The sequence below is a fragment of the Hesperophylax consimilis genome, chromosome 13 (assembly GCF_061612785.1).
Source record: "Hesperophylax consimilis isolate HC1 chromosome 13, BYU_Hcon_1.0, whole genome shotgun sequence".
NCBI lineage: Eukaryota > Metazoa > Arthropoda > Insecta > Trichoptera > Limnephilidae > Hesperophylax > Hesperophylax consimilis.
Genome location: NC_142848.1, coordinates 21,181,414 through 21,197,257, shown reverse-complemented (window position 1 = coordinate 21,197,257; position 15,844 = coordinate 21,181,414).

Sequence of the window (15,844 nt, the reverse complement as noted above, 5' to 3'; positions counted from 1 at the left end):
TCCATTTCCAGTGGTTATTGGTTGGACGTCTTGGGAAAGAATTAAAATAGTCTTGAAGGACCTGGAACAGGAGAGAAAGCGCGATATGGCTTAATTCTGTTAACATGGAATCTTTTTAATGAATTATTTTCCATTCTTATGGTAACATTATGATTATTATGAACCTGTACAATCTTGTACGGTCCTTTCCAATTAGGAATAAGTTTCTTGCTTAATGATTTGGGTTTATTAGTATTTTTTATTAATATTAAGTCGTTAATTTTATAAATATTATTCCATACATTTCTATCGTAATATTTTTTGGATGTCTCTTTGGCATGTCCGATTCTTTCACGGGCAAGTGATCTGGTAATGGCGAATTTATACTTTAATTGGTTAAGATAACTTTCGTAAGTTGGGTTTGAATCTGGGTTTTCTAAAGAGCTTGGTAAAATAGGTTTATGTCGAAAGACAAGTTCGTAAGGAGTGAATTTAGTTGTACAGTGAGTACTTGTATTATATGAAAACATAGCTAGAGGGATATAGTCGTCCCAATTTGTTTGGTCGCTATCTATATAATGAGTAAGATAATCCTTTAAAGTAGAATGAGAGCGTTCTAGTGCTCCATTTGTTTGTGGGTGATAAACGGTAGTTTTCAAATGTTTTATTTTAAATAGGTTGGTAAGATGTTTCATTAAATTACTAGTAAATTGAACACCTTGATCTGTGAGGATTGACTTAGGTATTCCATAGTGAGAAAAGAATTTAACGAGGCAATCAGCTACAGTTTCTGTTTCTGTAGAGTTAACTGCATAAGCTTGAGAAAACTTTATAAGATCGTCTTGAAATGTGACGATGTATTTATTATTATTGACAGTTTCATTAAGTGGTCCGACTATGTCGACTGCAATTCTTTCAAAAGCTTCCGTGGAAGTGGTAGTGATTTCCATTGGAGCTTTATATGCTCTTCTGTCAGTTTTATTTTTCTGACAGTGGATACAATTTTTCACATAATTTTCTATATCATCTTTAATTTTTTCCCATCGGTATCTTTCTTTGATCCGATTGTAGGTTCTAAAGAAACCTGGATGCCCGGCCATAGGGCTATCGTGACATTCTTTTAATATTACGGGAATTTGCGAAGTTGAAGGGTAAATGATTTTATTGTGATTAATATTGATTTTAATCTTTAAGTTCCTAAAAAGATATTGAATAATTTCCTTTATTTTTATAAAAGGAATGGAATCAAATGAGTTTTGGAAGTTCGGTAACGTAATTTCAGTTACATGTTTTTCAATAAGTTTAGATCTTAAATTTTTAAGTGTTAGGAAAATATCTTTAGGAGTTGCTTTGTCGAAGTAATGAGTTTTGGTAAAGCAATGAAAGTAAGTTTTCTTATTATCTGTTGATTTTGATTCATGAATACCATATAAATTTATTGGTATTTCTAAAAGTTCGTCAGTGTCTGAACAATTGGATAATATTTCAGCACAGAAAGGGTTTTGATCATCTAGATCCATAGAAGTTGGGTATGCCATATATTTTGACAAATTATTTGTAAAGAATGAATCATGTTCATTAAAACTAAAAATAGTTGGTTCATTTTTATTAGAATAAAATTTCACATAATTTTCGTAAGTATCATTATTTATATTATTTTCTAAAGGTATTGGTGATAGAGTATCATCTATTTCTAAATTATTTGTAGGTAAATTATTAAGATAAGTTTCTAAATCATCGACATTTATTTCGTCGAGACATGGTTCGTTTAAAAGATCAATAATATCTTGAGAAGGTGAATTTTCATCTTCTGTTACAATGTTTATTGGAATACGAGACAAACAATCGGCATTAGAATTTATTCTGCCTGGTTTGTATTCTATTTCATATTCGTATTCTTCGAGTTTTAATCGCCAACGTAACAATTTGCTACTGGGATTGGTAACATTCATTAACCATTTTAATGGTCTATGATCAGTGTAAATTTTAAATTTTCTTCCGAAAAGGTAAGGACGGAAATGTCCTACAGCCCAAACAATGGCTAAAAGTTCTTTTTCAGAGGTACTATAATTACCTTCTGCTTTATTTAAAGTTCTGGACGCATAAGATATTGGTAAATCTTCCCCAACTTTTCCTTGGCTCAAAATTGCACCTATTGCATAATTTGAGGCGTCAGTAGTTAAAACAAAATCTCTAGTGAAATCTGGATATTGTAATATAGGATAAGAAGTTAATTTTTCTTTCAATGTATCGAAAGCATTTTGCTGTTCGTTTTTCCAGTCAAATTTAATATCTTTCTTTAGAAGACAAGTTAAGGGTTTCGTAATTTTACTGAAGTTTTCAATAAATCTTCGGTAATAACCAGCTAGACCTAAGAATGATTTAATTTCTTTAGGATTCCTGGGAATAGGAAATTCAGAGACTGCCTTGATTTTATCGGGGTTAGGAGTAACACCGTCGTTTGAAATTAAATGACCTAAATAAGTTACTTCTTTTCGCATGAAATGACACTTATCTGGTTGAATCTTCAGATTATTATCGGCAAGTCTTTGAAATATAGCTGTGAGTTTTTTAGAGTGATCTTCTATAGAATTTGCGTATATGACAATGTCATCTAAATAGACGAAACAATATAATCCTTGTAAGCCGATTAATGCGTTATTCATTAACCGTTGCTGGAGCAGTCTTAAGACCGAAAGGCATATGTGTATATTCAAAATGTCCATTGGGAGTAGAAAAAGCACTTTTTGGAATATCATCTTCGTGCATAGGAATTTGATGAAATCCGCTAACAAGATCTAGTGTTGTGAAGTATCTACAATGACCTAATTGATCTAAGATATCTACAATGTGGGGTAATGGAAAGGCGTCTCCGACAGACACGTCGTTGAGTTTCCTATAGTCTACGTCTATTCTCCATTTAGGTTTTCCTGAGGAGTCATTTTTCTTTGGTACAACCCATATAGGAGCTGACCATGGTGAAACACTAGGTTGAATAATACCATCTTCTAACATTTTATCTATTTGTTTATTTACTTCTTCTTTATGTACTTCAGGGTATCTATAATTTTTCGTATGTATTGGACTTTGAGTATTTGTTATAATTCGGTGTTTAATAGCATCGGTTGCTGTAAGTTTGTCGCCTTCGAGATAAAATATAGAATTATAATTGTCGCAAATATCTAATAAGGAATTAATTTCTTCCGAATTTAAATGATCTATACAAATTTGATCACGAATTAATTTTTTACGTTTTTTACCATCATTATTAGAATTTTGATTAAAATGGTAAACATTTTCTGGGATAGGTTTTAAGTAAATTTTCATGATATTAATGTCAACAGAAAAAGCCGCTATAATCGGCGTTAATAAATAAATAAATAAATTAAAAAAAAAAAAAAAAAAAAAAAAAACATATTCGTCTGTTGAATTCAAAATAGTACAATACGATTTATTATTCGCATCTACTTTAGTTATAGCATTTGCTAAATATACACCTTCAATAGGTATTTTTACGTCGATAATCCCTTCTTTAATTTCAGGGTTTAAAATATCGATTTTAATAAGAGTTTCTGATCTAGGGGATAAGGTAAATATAGGAGTCAAATGCTCATTAGGATCAGAAATATGTAACTTTAAAGAGTAATCGTTAATACGTATTACCTTATTTTTATAATCAATTTTCGCATTTTTGTTTTCAAAAAAGTCGTTCCCTAAAATTCCGTCATTACCAAGGTTTAAAAAGTCACTATCCACCGCTTGGAGATCATGAATAATAGTTTCATTGCCGAAACTTAATTTAATTTGAACGATTCCAATAGATTCAATCGATTTTTTCGATCTACTTATGCCATTAATCCCTATAATTTTGCCCGAATTTACGGAAGTACCTTCGCCAAGACAGTGAGTCTTGATGAGGGATACGGCTGCTCCTGTGTCGACAAGAAAATGTCTTTTAAAAATAATACCATTTGTAGGTATTTGAAGAACCACATGACGCAACGTATCTGAATGAGATGGCGAATAATTTATATAATTTTTATTAATTAAATTTTTATAAGATGTTAACATGGAACGTTTGAATACTCTTGAGCCTAGCTCGCGACTTACAGTAGATCGGCTCGAGATTCTACTGCAGATCTGGAGTTTAAATGATTTACCATTTTTCCTTGGTAGGGAAGATGAATTAAGAGTTGCAGAGTTGTTGGGATTTGGATTATCATTTTTATATTTTAATACTCTGCACTCATCTATTATGTGACCAGGTTTTTTACAGTACCTGCACATTTTATTATTATAATTTTGTCCCGAATTGGGACTAAAATTTTTATTATAGTTATTATTATAACTTGATCCCGAATTTGGGTTATAAAATTTATTAAAATTATTATTATTATTTTTTACAAACATAACTTTACGTGTATTAAAGTTCGAATTATAGCTTTGATTTTTATTTTTATAACAACTGAAATTGTTATGTCCCGATTTACCGCAAATCGTACATGATTTATTATTAATGTTATTAGTTTTAGAGGAATTCAGTAATTTATTTATTCTCTCTTCCTCTAGTGATATTGTAAATGCTTCATTGAGGTCTTTCGGATTGCGCGATCTCAATATTGTAGCTATGGAAGGGTTAGTTCCATACATAAATGTTTGCATACCGAGTTCTTGGATGCTGGCTGTTCTGCCTAACATTTCTGCGGGATTATTATTATTTTGATTAATTGAGACTAAGAGGTTTTTTATGCAATTTTCTATCCGTAAAATATATTGAGATACATTCTCATTATGAAATTGTTTGCAATTTTGCAATTCCAATAATAGGTGTTTCTGCTTGGCCTTCTAATGAAGTTAATATATATGAAAAGAGCGTATTCTGTTGATTAGGCTGAGCTAGTACTACAGCCCAGTCGCAATTAGTTAAGAAGGCACAGACTTTATCTCTGTTTCCATCGTAAGATTTGATAAATTTAAATAAAACAGGTAATCGTAAAGTCATTTCCTGGGATTCCTGAGAGGACGAAGTAGGTTTATCATTCATTTTGAGAAGTATTTATTATTATTAAAGAAATTAACTGAATTTAACGCGAATTAATTTAAGAGGTTTTTATTAAATTTTAATTATTTTACGAAATTTATTATTACGCGTTGAAGAAAGAAAAAGAAATATAAGAGTTTCACTAATACACGGTTCACGGTGTATAAGCGAGAAGAAATGCATTAATTGTCAATAAGGGAATTGGGAAAATACAGTGTAAAAATTTCTACAGGACAAAAATTTTTATGGACTTACAGGTATCTTGGAGTGATACAAGTTCCAGTGTGTAAGTATCTTGAGGTGAATATATGGATTCCACACAATAACAACTTTATAGATTTAGTTGAATTACTTTATTTAGATAGGAGTACACTTATTTACTTAATTGAATGACAAGTACATTAATTAAATGACAATAACAATAATGCGTAGAGGTGCAGCGTGCAAGCAGCACAGGTGATGTTAATTGTGAACATAGGGGAACAGCTTGTTCCTGTTTATATAGTATTCCAGGTCTCTGGGACCGTGAGAGCTTTGTGGACTTTAATCCCTAAGATGCAAAAAAGGGTCATGTGACTAATTTGAATATTGCATCATCGATTGGTTTCCCAAAATAATATGGTTCCTTTTAAAGTGCCGAAGCAATGAATGTTTGCCATTATGGCTTACTTTTGGGGCACCGGCTAAGATTAACAGTAATATTAAGATGTAGAAAGAAATAAAGGTTGACTTTAATTACTTAGATTTATAGCATAGGCTGGGATTATAACAATGCTCTTTGATCATGGTTGTTGGAGCGTGTCATAGCCCCAACAAAAACGGGCTTTATACCCAAAAAAAGTATAACTGACAAATTATTCTCACCTCACAGATTATGGTCAAGAATTGTCTAATCGTAAAGCAAAAACATGCACTAACCTGTTGTAGATCCCTTCCTGCAATCGTAAGGTTTCGTCTGGCCTATGCAATTTGCGCATCAGATTTTTGTCTTATCAGGTGGCACATTAATCAATTTGTGAACAGTAAGTGACAATAGATACCGATTAAAAAATTCTGTGTGTATGAATACAAATATTTTTAACACTGATTTTATACTATAATAAACCAAACAGCCAAATTAGTCTAAGGTAAAGTGTATTTTAAGATTATTCTTAAAATTTTCATAATTTTTTTCTGCTTTAATGGCTGAGTATGTGTAATGGTGTTGTGCTGTTGTTGTATTGATTTTAGTGATTATTATTTGTCCCGTGGTTCTCGGTCTGGTGCTCAGTGACACTATTATTAGTTTATCTTTGTGAATTTGAAGTAATGCATTTTTTTTTGATAGATTCTGTTTAATTTTAAAACTTTAAATTCATCACAAGTCGAAAATTCTGATAGTTTTTTTAGAATAATTTAATGAGTCTTCTTTGGACTACTTCCAGTGGGGATACGTTAGGTTTGTATACTCCTCCCAGTCTATTATTCCGTATTGGAGAATTGATTGGACTAGCGCATAGTAAACCTGTAGCATTGGTTTTTGAAGGATATTTCTCAGGAAAATGTAGTAAAGTTTACGTATTCTTGTAATAGTTTGTCCAATATGTTCTGTCCATTTAATGTGTTGATCTATTAGTATGCCTAAATATTTAATGAAATTCTTTTTTGTCAATGTTGAGCATTTTGGTGAGTTTCAATTGTCAGAATTATTTTTACATACATTATGAATAATAATTTTCGAATTTATTGTTGAAAGGTTTTTGTCTGTTAGTGCAAATGTTATGTAGTAAGTTTTGTCTGAGTTTAAGGATAGGTAATTGTCATCCAACCATTGTTTTAACTTGTTTATTTCTACATTTGCGATATGCATTTCGATATGCTTCTTCCCAAGTTTTTTTTTCTATGATCAAGACTGTGTCATCGGCAAAAGATATTATTTTTCCAGTTTAATAGTCGGAATAGATAGCATTTATTTATTTATTATTATTAACCTTTTAACCGCTAAACAAATATACCTAAGCAGTTGCCCCCACGCGGCACATTTTTTGTCGAATGTTATTTTCATATCGACAATTTTAGGTAAACAAAATCATAATCTGGTTATTAACTATCGTTAAATCTTCCTCCAACATCGAAGTATCAATAAACATTCACTTGAGATAAACTGAAATTAAGATAATGCCATAATTGTGTTAATATAAACGTACATATTGATTTCAACCGAAACAAAGAATCTCTGACATGGCCGCGTCTAGCGACGTACGATGTAACATATAGGTACCTACTTACTTGTGTAGAGAAATACGAGTCCTTAGGAGGGCCACTGCGCCGGCGCTCTGGTTTTAGTTTATATTTCTTTTTTCACTGACTTCACTTATTGACGTTTATGCTGTGAAATTATTTTATATTGTTTTCACTGCAATAAATTTGCAATAATATGAAGGTACACTCATGACAATAGCAAAATATATATACAAAAATACATTTAAATTTAAAAAAAGTTTTAGTAGTTTTTTTTCGTGGTAAATACGGAAACATGGGTAAACACATAATGTCACATTACACTCTGAGCACATATATCTAGAATATTTTTTTACTTTAGTTTTCAGTTTGGAGTTGGTACATACACGACACACCCGATATGGGTTTGCACGTTTTGCCGTTGAGGGTATTATGTCTTGCATGTATTTCGCTAATCCTTTGGCTGACAAACGGAGTGGATCATCAGAAAAACGTGAAGTAAATTTAGATGGTTCACTGTATTTTTCTATTAATTGTCTTATAACTTTCAATTGAAAATCTGCTAATGTAGTATTTTTTCCGGTAACCTTGTTGAAGAGCGTGTGCGAATTTAATAAATAAAGATCTATTATATGGAAAACCACTTTTTTGTACCATTTTATTGACTTCATCATGCATTTCAAACTGCTCAACATCATGTCGGTTTTGTCGACAGCGCCCAAATGTAAATTGTAATCCAAGATACATTTTGGTTTAAATATTGGTTCATTTGTTTCCCTGTTAACTCTTCCTATTGGAGATGAAGAGCTGTCGTGTATAGTTGTGATCATATGAATTTCACGCTTATCTTGCCATTTTAAAGCTAACAGTGGTCCACGGTGTTTTGCCTCTATTTCCCCCTTTTTTAATTTTTCGAAACTTGGTATGGTCTTTCTATTTTTGCGCACAGTTCCACAAGCATTAGTTTTCTTGCTATGAAGGAAATAAAATAGTTTTGGGCTGCTATACCAGTTGTCGACCCAAATATTATGCCCTTTTCCTAAATAATTTTCGAGCAATGTCGTTACGACAGCCCCCGAAACACCAAGGCACTGATTGTCCGTTATGTCCGTACTTTCACCAACGTAAATAATAAAGTCTAAAACAAAACCAGTCTTACAATCGCACATAACAAACAATTTAATTCCGAAACGGTGACGTTTAGAAGATAAATATTGTTTAAAAGCTAACCTACCCTTAAAAAGAATCATGCTTTGATGTCTCTTTGAAGATTTTTCTGGTGTGATCAACTAACATTTTAATTTTATGTAATTTGTCACCAGGGATTTGTATTCTAGAAACACAGAAGTGTAACATTCTGTGTAAAATCTCGTACCGATCCCTTGGCATGGTTTCCCCAAATATGTTATTCGACATCAAAGGATCGGTAGACCAATGCCCTTCTATCGTCAGATGACGATTTCTGGTCATTAACATAGTCAAAGCAAAGTAAATATAAATTCCTTTAACCGATGTCACCACCCATCTGTTGAGGCGAGAATGTTCGGATGGTGGTCCCTTTCATCTCATTATTAAAAAAATACTCAAAATATGCAACTTCTTCTGAATTATCTGAAAGTAATGTAGACGGGTTAACTCCAGACAAGAAGTCATCAAATTCATAAACAATTGATATAAAAGGATCAGGGACCCAATTTTCATTTCAGTAGACAATTGCTCGCATGCGATAATTATCTATGTTGTCTATGGTTTTTCTATCATCGAGTAATTATATACTAATTTTCGATAGAAAGCGTATCTTGGAATTTCTAATAGATAATTATCTATTACAAAGCAGTAGATAATTGGACTATTGGTTTTAGCAGTAGTTCTACTGTCCATACAGTTTCATTTGTGTACTTAAGTGTTTTATTTCTTTTACCGTTGGAAATGATCAATTTTTTTGGCATATGACCTGACTCAACTTATGGAAAATAGCAAAAATTTAATGGTATTACTTTTTGCTATTTTCCATAAGTTGTACAATTTTTTTCAAGTATAGATTAGTTTGCCTTACTAATCTATTTTTTTTAGCCACAACTAATTGCTGCTTTTGTATCTCAAGCTTCTCCCTTTTGATCTTCATGTTCTCTTCAGAATATTTCATAATTTTTTTTGCTGCCATAATGCTCTTTTTTTTTAAATAATTTGGTGTTGATTGTCCCAAGATGCAATCTACTTCAATATCACTTTGATCACCACCTATGGGACTGTTCACAGTTCCAACATGATCTATGGAAACCTCTGTATTAAAATCATTGGAATTGTGGAGTGTTGTGACTGCATCTGTATCATCTATCCCCATATTAAACGTCACTATAGATTCCGAGACACCCACGTGTCCCTGTATCGATGCTAGGTTTATTGTCTCCAGGATTCTGGCTTTGTCTTCCGTGAGGTCTTCTTCAAGAGACGGTCCGTGCCCCTCGCATACCAAACTAACTTGGCCTGTTTATTTTTAGTTTTGGCTTTTAACTCTTGCCAACACTGAAACATAAGAAAGTTAATAATGTATTCAACACAACAAAGGAATACTAAGATACTCAATATACATGTTTTAATTTATTATTTTGTCAAAATGCTTTATCAACGTGATAACTTTTCATCTATCTCTCAATACTGAAATTTTTCAATTTATTTTATAGAGAAATAAAGTACTTAGATAGCATTATTAGCCTATATTCAATTTTTCAAAGTTGTTTGCAAAATATGTACTGACTCATAAAAATTTCTTCGTAAACATCATAATGTGATAAATGGTTCACGTCACATAACAAATAATTCATACAACTATGATGCTTGATTGGTACGACTATCGCAAGGAGCGATCTCTTTGATCTCACCAAAATGATAATTATTAGCTTATGAATTTTCATAAAAAGTAAACTTTGTACTAGGATCAAAATATAATCATTTCATACTAGCTAACACTGCACTGCATATTATGATTAGATACAATAACTAGTTACTTTTCGCCATTGTTTCCAGTCTTTGCATCCACCGGGAATGGCATTCAGCGTATTTGCGATGTATTCCCATCGATTCTTCGCCTCTTTAAAAGTAAACGTGGGGTTGAACTTCCCACTTATCACCTGGGTATCCTCCATCATTCATTCATCAGTTCCGTCAACTTCTTTTTTTACATTACTGACAAATATCCAATTCGAATAGACATTACGAAGAAAGAATAGTCCAAAAACACAGCCAAAGGTCAAATTATAACAAAAAGAAAAGTCCAGAAACACAGCCAAAGATCAAATAGTAACAGAAAGTCCAAGAGTAAAGCAAAAGTCGGTAATATTTTGAAAAACACGCAAGAGGAAACAACTACTTCTTCAACGAACAACAAAGTGAATTGAAAATTGACAGTCGTAAACAGATGTATATAGAAAAATGTATCAAATCTATGCAGTTAAATACACGGGTTACCATATAAAAAAATAAAATTGGTACATTTTTATGTTGGTATTAATATCGGTTATTTTACATTATCTGCGACGGTCGAAAATACGCATTTATCGAAACAGTAGATAATTTATCGTGCGCGTTCCTCGCATGCGAGCAATTGTCTACTGAAATGAAAATTGGGTCCCAGGGTATCTATTCCCCAGTCTCGATCGCTCGCAATTTCCGCCGAAAGTACATACACTGGTAGAGTTTGTTATTCTTGAGTCTCACTGAAAGTACATACTACACGCCATATGTCAAAATTCATTCGGCTTAAACAACGAGTGGATCGAAGCAGTAGAGATCGGCAAAACTGTCAAAATCTCATTGCATCCTGGTGAAATGCCTTATACAAAAAAAAAAGATCGTTTCCCGCGCGTTTTTCGAAGTTGGTATCGGATTCGTTTAGTTCTGCAAAGTTGTTTTAACCACTCGGGTCTTCTCGGCGATCTCTGTCCACCTTCTTCTGGATTCCCTGATGGTGAAAATAGATGAAAATTTGCCAGACATCAACTCTGCGTCTGCACCAACCAGCTCTACCACTGCCATTCATTTCAGAAAAAATGCAGTAGCAAATAAAAACGTTGACAGAACGACGCGGCAACGGTTTGTTTTTGACATTTCAAATTAACTCCATAGAAACCTCAAACACATCAGAAACATAGACAATATTCACAGGGTTGCCAACACAGTCATCTCTTCAACCGTGCGACACTCAAGAATGTATAAATATAGAACTTATGACAAAAGTCGTAGAGATTTTCGTTCGTAGATGGCGCATAGCGAGTAATTCGTGGTAGGGACTCTGGAATAGATACCCTGTACTCCAATTGTTAACTATTTCTTCAGGAATAACATTTGATGCCTGTTCTGATGAAGTACTGGGGTGAGATGGCAAAGTCAAAGGTCCAGCAGAAGAAGTTGATGGCTGAACTGACGGCATTGAGGCATCACTTTCATATTTGCTCATCAATAACAATATCTGTGTCGTCATCATTTATTTCAAAATCACTATCCACATCTAACATTGTTTCATATATTTCAATATTAGATAGGCCACGTTTCGACATTGTGAGGGTTGTTAAAAAAGTTTTTTTAAATTCATACGTAACAGGAACGTAATACAAAACACAAACCAAAATATTTTTTAAATCAAATTAGTCACTTTTTAAAAAATTATGTACACAACAAAATAAAAAAATTTCAAAGGGATATCGACGTCAAGTTTTGTTACAAATTCGTACGGGGTTCACAGCAGATACACTAGCTCATTTGCGCGCGTGCTTCAAAACTGTGACTGATAAACAATGAAGTAGTAGATAAATATTCTCAGAGATGTCGCAACACAAATGAATATTCTTATTTTTAAAATAAATTTCGAACGAATACGGCATACATGTGCTTGGAAAACGAAGTCAAAACTTGAAAATGACTAAAGTCAGCCACCGCGTGGTTCGAATGATTTGAAGAAATCCCAATCCCAAACTAGGCAAATGCCCGTATTATGGTGGTAACATAAATAAGAACATATAAAAAAGATATTGTACATATATCGTAGTATAAATGGTAATACAAAAACAAAAATTATAAATAAATATATGATAATAGAGATACATTCTGAATGATTTCACTTAAGATCCTTTCTTCAGTCATACAATAATTTCATTCTGGAGGCTTTCCGATTTCGTTCTGCCACTTTCTATCAGCCATTCGGTAATTTGCTTTTGAAGAGGGTCTGTTTTAACCTTACTGCATTGCTGCTTGAACCCGTTATACACCTTGTAGTGATCTACCCTTTCATCAAACTTTTCCTTCTCTTCTTTATTACACACCCCTTTGACTGTGTACATCCTAGTTTGTCTACGTGACGTACGACCTTGAACGTACTCATTTCACGTGACGGTTCAGTATAAAAAGGCTTCACCGAACGTTGTGTTGGTTTTTTGTTTCTCGGTTTAGAAACCTAGTTATCTATGTATGTGTGGTATCCCTTGGTTCTTTTGAGATAGAGTGAGTTGAATCCATTACCGCTGTGTTTTAAAGCCATCTCATAAACCTGATTTTTCTGAGTCGCCTGCTCTTCAAACTAGCTACGTGAGTCTACCTGTCATAGGGTTATGTGAGTATAATAAAGTGTTAGATTTTTTATGTGTGATGAACATACGATAAATTTATGGTGTTAGTTGTCGGCGCCATCCATGTATATATTTTGGGAGGGGAAGGAGAGGAAGGAAATGAATTTTTTTCAAGTTAAGATTGGCTCCTCCTCTTTACCAAACAAAACCGATGGATGATAATTTGAGCAAGGCGATCGATATCTGCGTGTCTGGATATCACAACCGGCCGGGTCTCCCCTTGTTCCAAATCGGCAACCGTCACGCCAGAATAAAGAAAACCAGGTCTCATCACCAATTTCAGAATTGCCCCAACCTCAAACACCTCCAGGATAATCTACTTTACTGAGTGTAGAAGGGGAAAACCATGACATCCCTTGTCACGAATCTAGTCGCGAAAATGTGACACGTAAGGTCCTAAGTTACGTGCCACCTCTAGAAAACGTTGTAACTCCCTCGTCGTCGGGGATTTACATCCCTTTCTAGGTCAATAACATAGATAACACACGACAATCTTGTCGACATTTAGCCTGCTTTTTAGCGATAGGTTGTGTGCCTACCCATTCAGCCAATTATCATGTGAGATATATGTAAGGTCTACTCGAAATGCCAAATTTAGGATGAGGACTGTCTGTATTTTAATATTTGGTTCCAGTATTTATTTTATGAGGTTACTAGCACCCTCGTGTATTAGGTATGGGTAACTTCTACTGAATACCTATCCTCTCAGGTAGGTATAAACGGATAATTGGTTTGATTTTTGCATTTAATTTAAAGAGGCTGCCTACCTCTCGAAAGGTACCTGTTGAGAAAAGTTGTTCGGTTGGTAGTTTTATTTCGGAGATTACCATCTCCCTCTTTTGCCTCTAGATTTGTTTTTGTGCATCCCAATTCGTAACTTAGAAAGTCAAACAATAGATGAAAAGTATTAAATTAGAAAGTCAAATAACAGAAGAAAAGTTTTCATTTTGTTCCGTCTGGTTGCATCCGATCGCTTTCAATTCGGGAGGTCATACGCTAGCAAAACTTCCCCTTTGACTGACTGTACACCGCGTCTCTCGGCCTATATATGAAAAGGTCATTGGCCTGTCTCCCACTCACAGCTGATTGACAATGCGTCTAGCGTATTCCTTTTTATGGGAAGATTATTTGGGTTGCAGGCGTTGCAAACTCGGTTCCTGTATCTCGGTTGTATCCGTCTTTTAAAAGGGTCCTCTGAAATTTAATAAATAATATAAAAAAAACTCACCCAGTTAGTCATCTCTCATTCTCAGCGTGAAGCTTACCTGGTTACACTATATAGCTAAATCACTTTAATTTTTGATCTCCCCCCTATCGGCTTCTTTCCTCATTTTAGCGAAATCCTTGCAATCTGTTCAATTTTGGTCCCCTCCCTACGCATATAAAAGGGTAATTAAATAATTCTGTAAATACAATTGTACCTCCCTAATCTCTGTTGGGATTCGAACCCGAGTTTATAATTTGTTCGATCCTCTGGCTCTCGGTCTCCGTGGATAGATCTCGCCAAATCAATTCCCCCCTAGACCGATTAAAACTTGCTGCCTTTATATACGGTCACTCTGTTTCAAAACGAAATCACTATTATTATTATTTTCATGTCTTTAAGACAAGAAATTTAGTTTGAACTACACATTTACGAAATCACGTTTAATGTGTTTAACACACTTTATATTATAATCGCGATCGCCCAACCCTTAGCGCCCCTGGGGTGATTTTTCACAAAACGGCGCTCTACAAATTATCCAATTATTATTATTGTCATTATTATTAATTGTATTCTCACTGAGTCGAACCACTTTCACTTCACACAAACACCGGTTCAATAATCTTTCACTTTAATTCAATATACAACAAAGCTTTCTAACACCATTTGAATTCACTAATTAACTGTAATTTCACACAACACTTCTGATTTGTATCCATTTCTCGGGGCTGTCAACGTACCCAAGTTCAAGACTCGACTGCCCGTATTTTATCCCTTTCTGTGGGAATGTGTTTACTCAAGGCCTATAATCTATCCCATGTTGCTAGTCTAGACAAAAAAATTTTAGAGCACGTTCGTTTATTATTTATCGTTTATTTATGTGGATATTCAAAACATCACAACCTTATGAGCCAGGAATACATGGAAACGTTTTCCGAACAATGTATTCATTTTTGGCACTATCATCCTTTGTTCTGATCTTAGTCTTCATGTGTAATTGTGATCTACAAGACTATGAAGTTTTCATTTACATAAATGATAAATAATATTGGACCTAGGACTGTTATTTTGGGATTTCTCCTTTGTTCTTTTTTTACTTGTGTACCAATTATCGATGGTCAATTTGCGGTTTGAGATTTTTATCGGAGTGACAGTCTAGTCACTAAGCGTCTGCTTTACAATATCTGTTGGAGTATTAGAGGCCCCAAATGGTGCACCGGGTTGTATTCCACAGTATATTTCCAGATTGGATGTGTAAAAACTTTTGGCATCACATAATGCAAACATCTTCACCCCGTATTTTGCTGGTTTGCTAGGAATATATTGAATGAAACCACAATGACCTCTAAATGGATGCAGCATCTCATCGATTGTAGTATATCCGCTCAAATTGATGACTTGCAGTTATTGACCAAAGCTTGGAAAAACTCACGTATCGCTGCTAGTCTGTTAACTTCCTTCTTTAAACTTGGGTATTCTTGTCATCAAATCTCAGGCAACGGGTGATGAAGAGAAATTTCTTGTAACTCATAACAGCTCTTGCGATTTCAATCCCGGTACCGTCACTGGCAAAAATCTCTTTCACATTTGCGTGGTGAGATTTTTTTATACCGATCAAATATAACAGACCCAAGTGTGCCATAAATTCTTGCCTGTCGATGCTTTTACAGTCCCGATCTCTAGAATATTGATGGTCAACTCTCAGCTGATCGATATATATATGTTTGTGTATCTCAAAACATCGTCAATGATAGACGTATCGATTATTTGGAACAATGC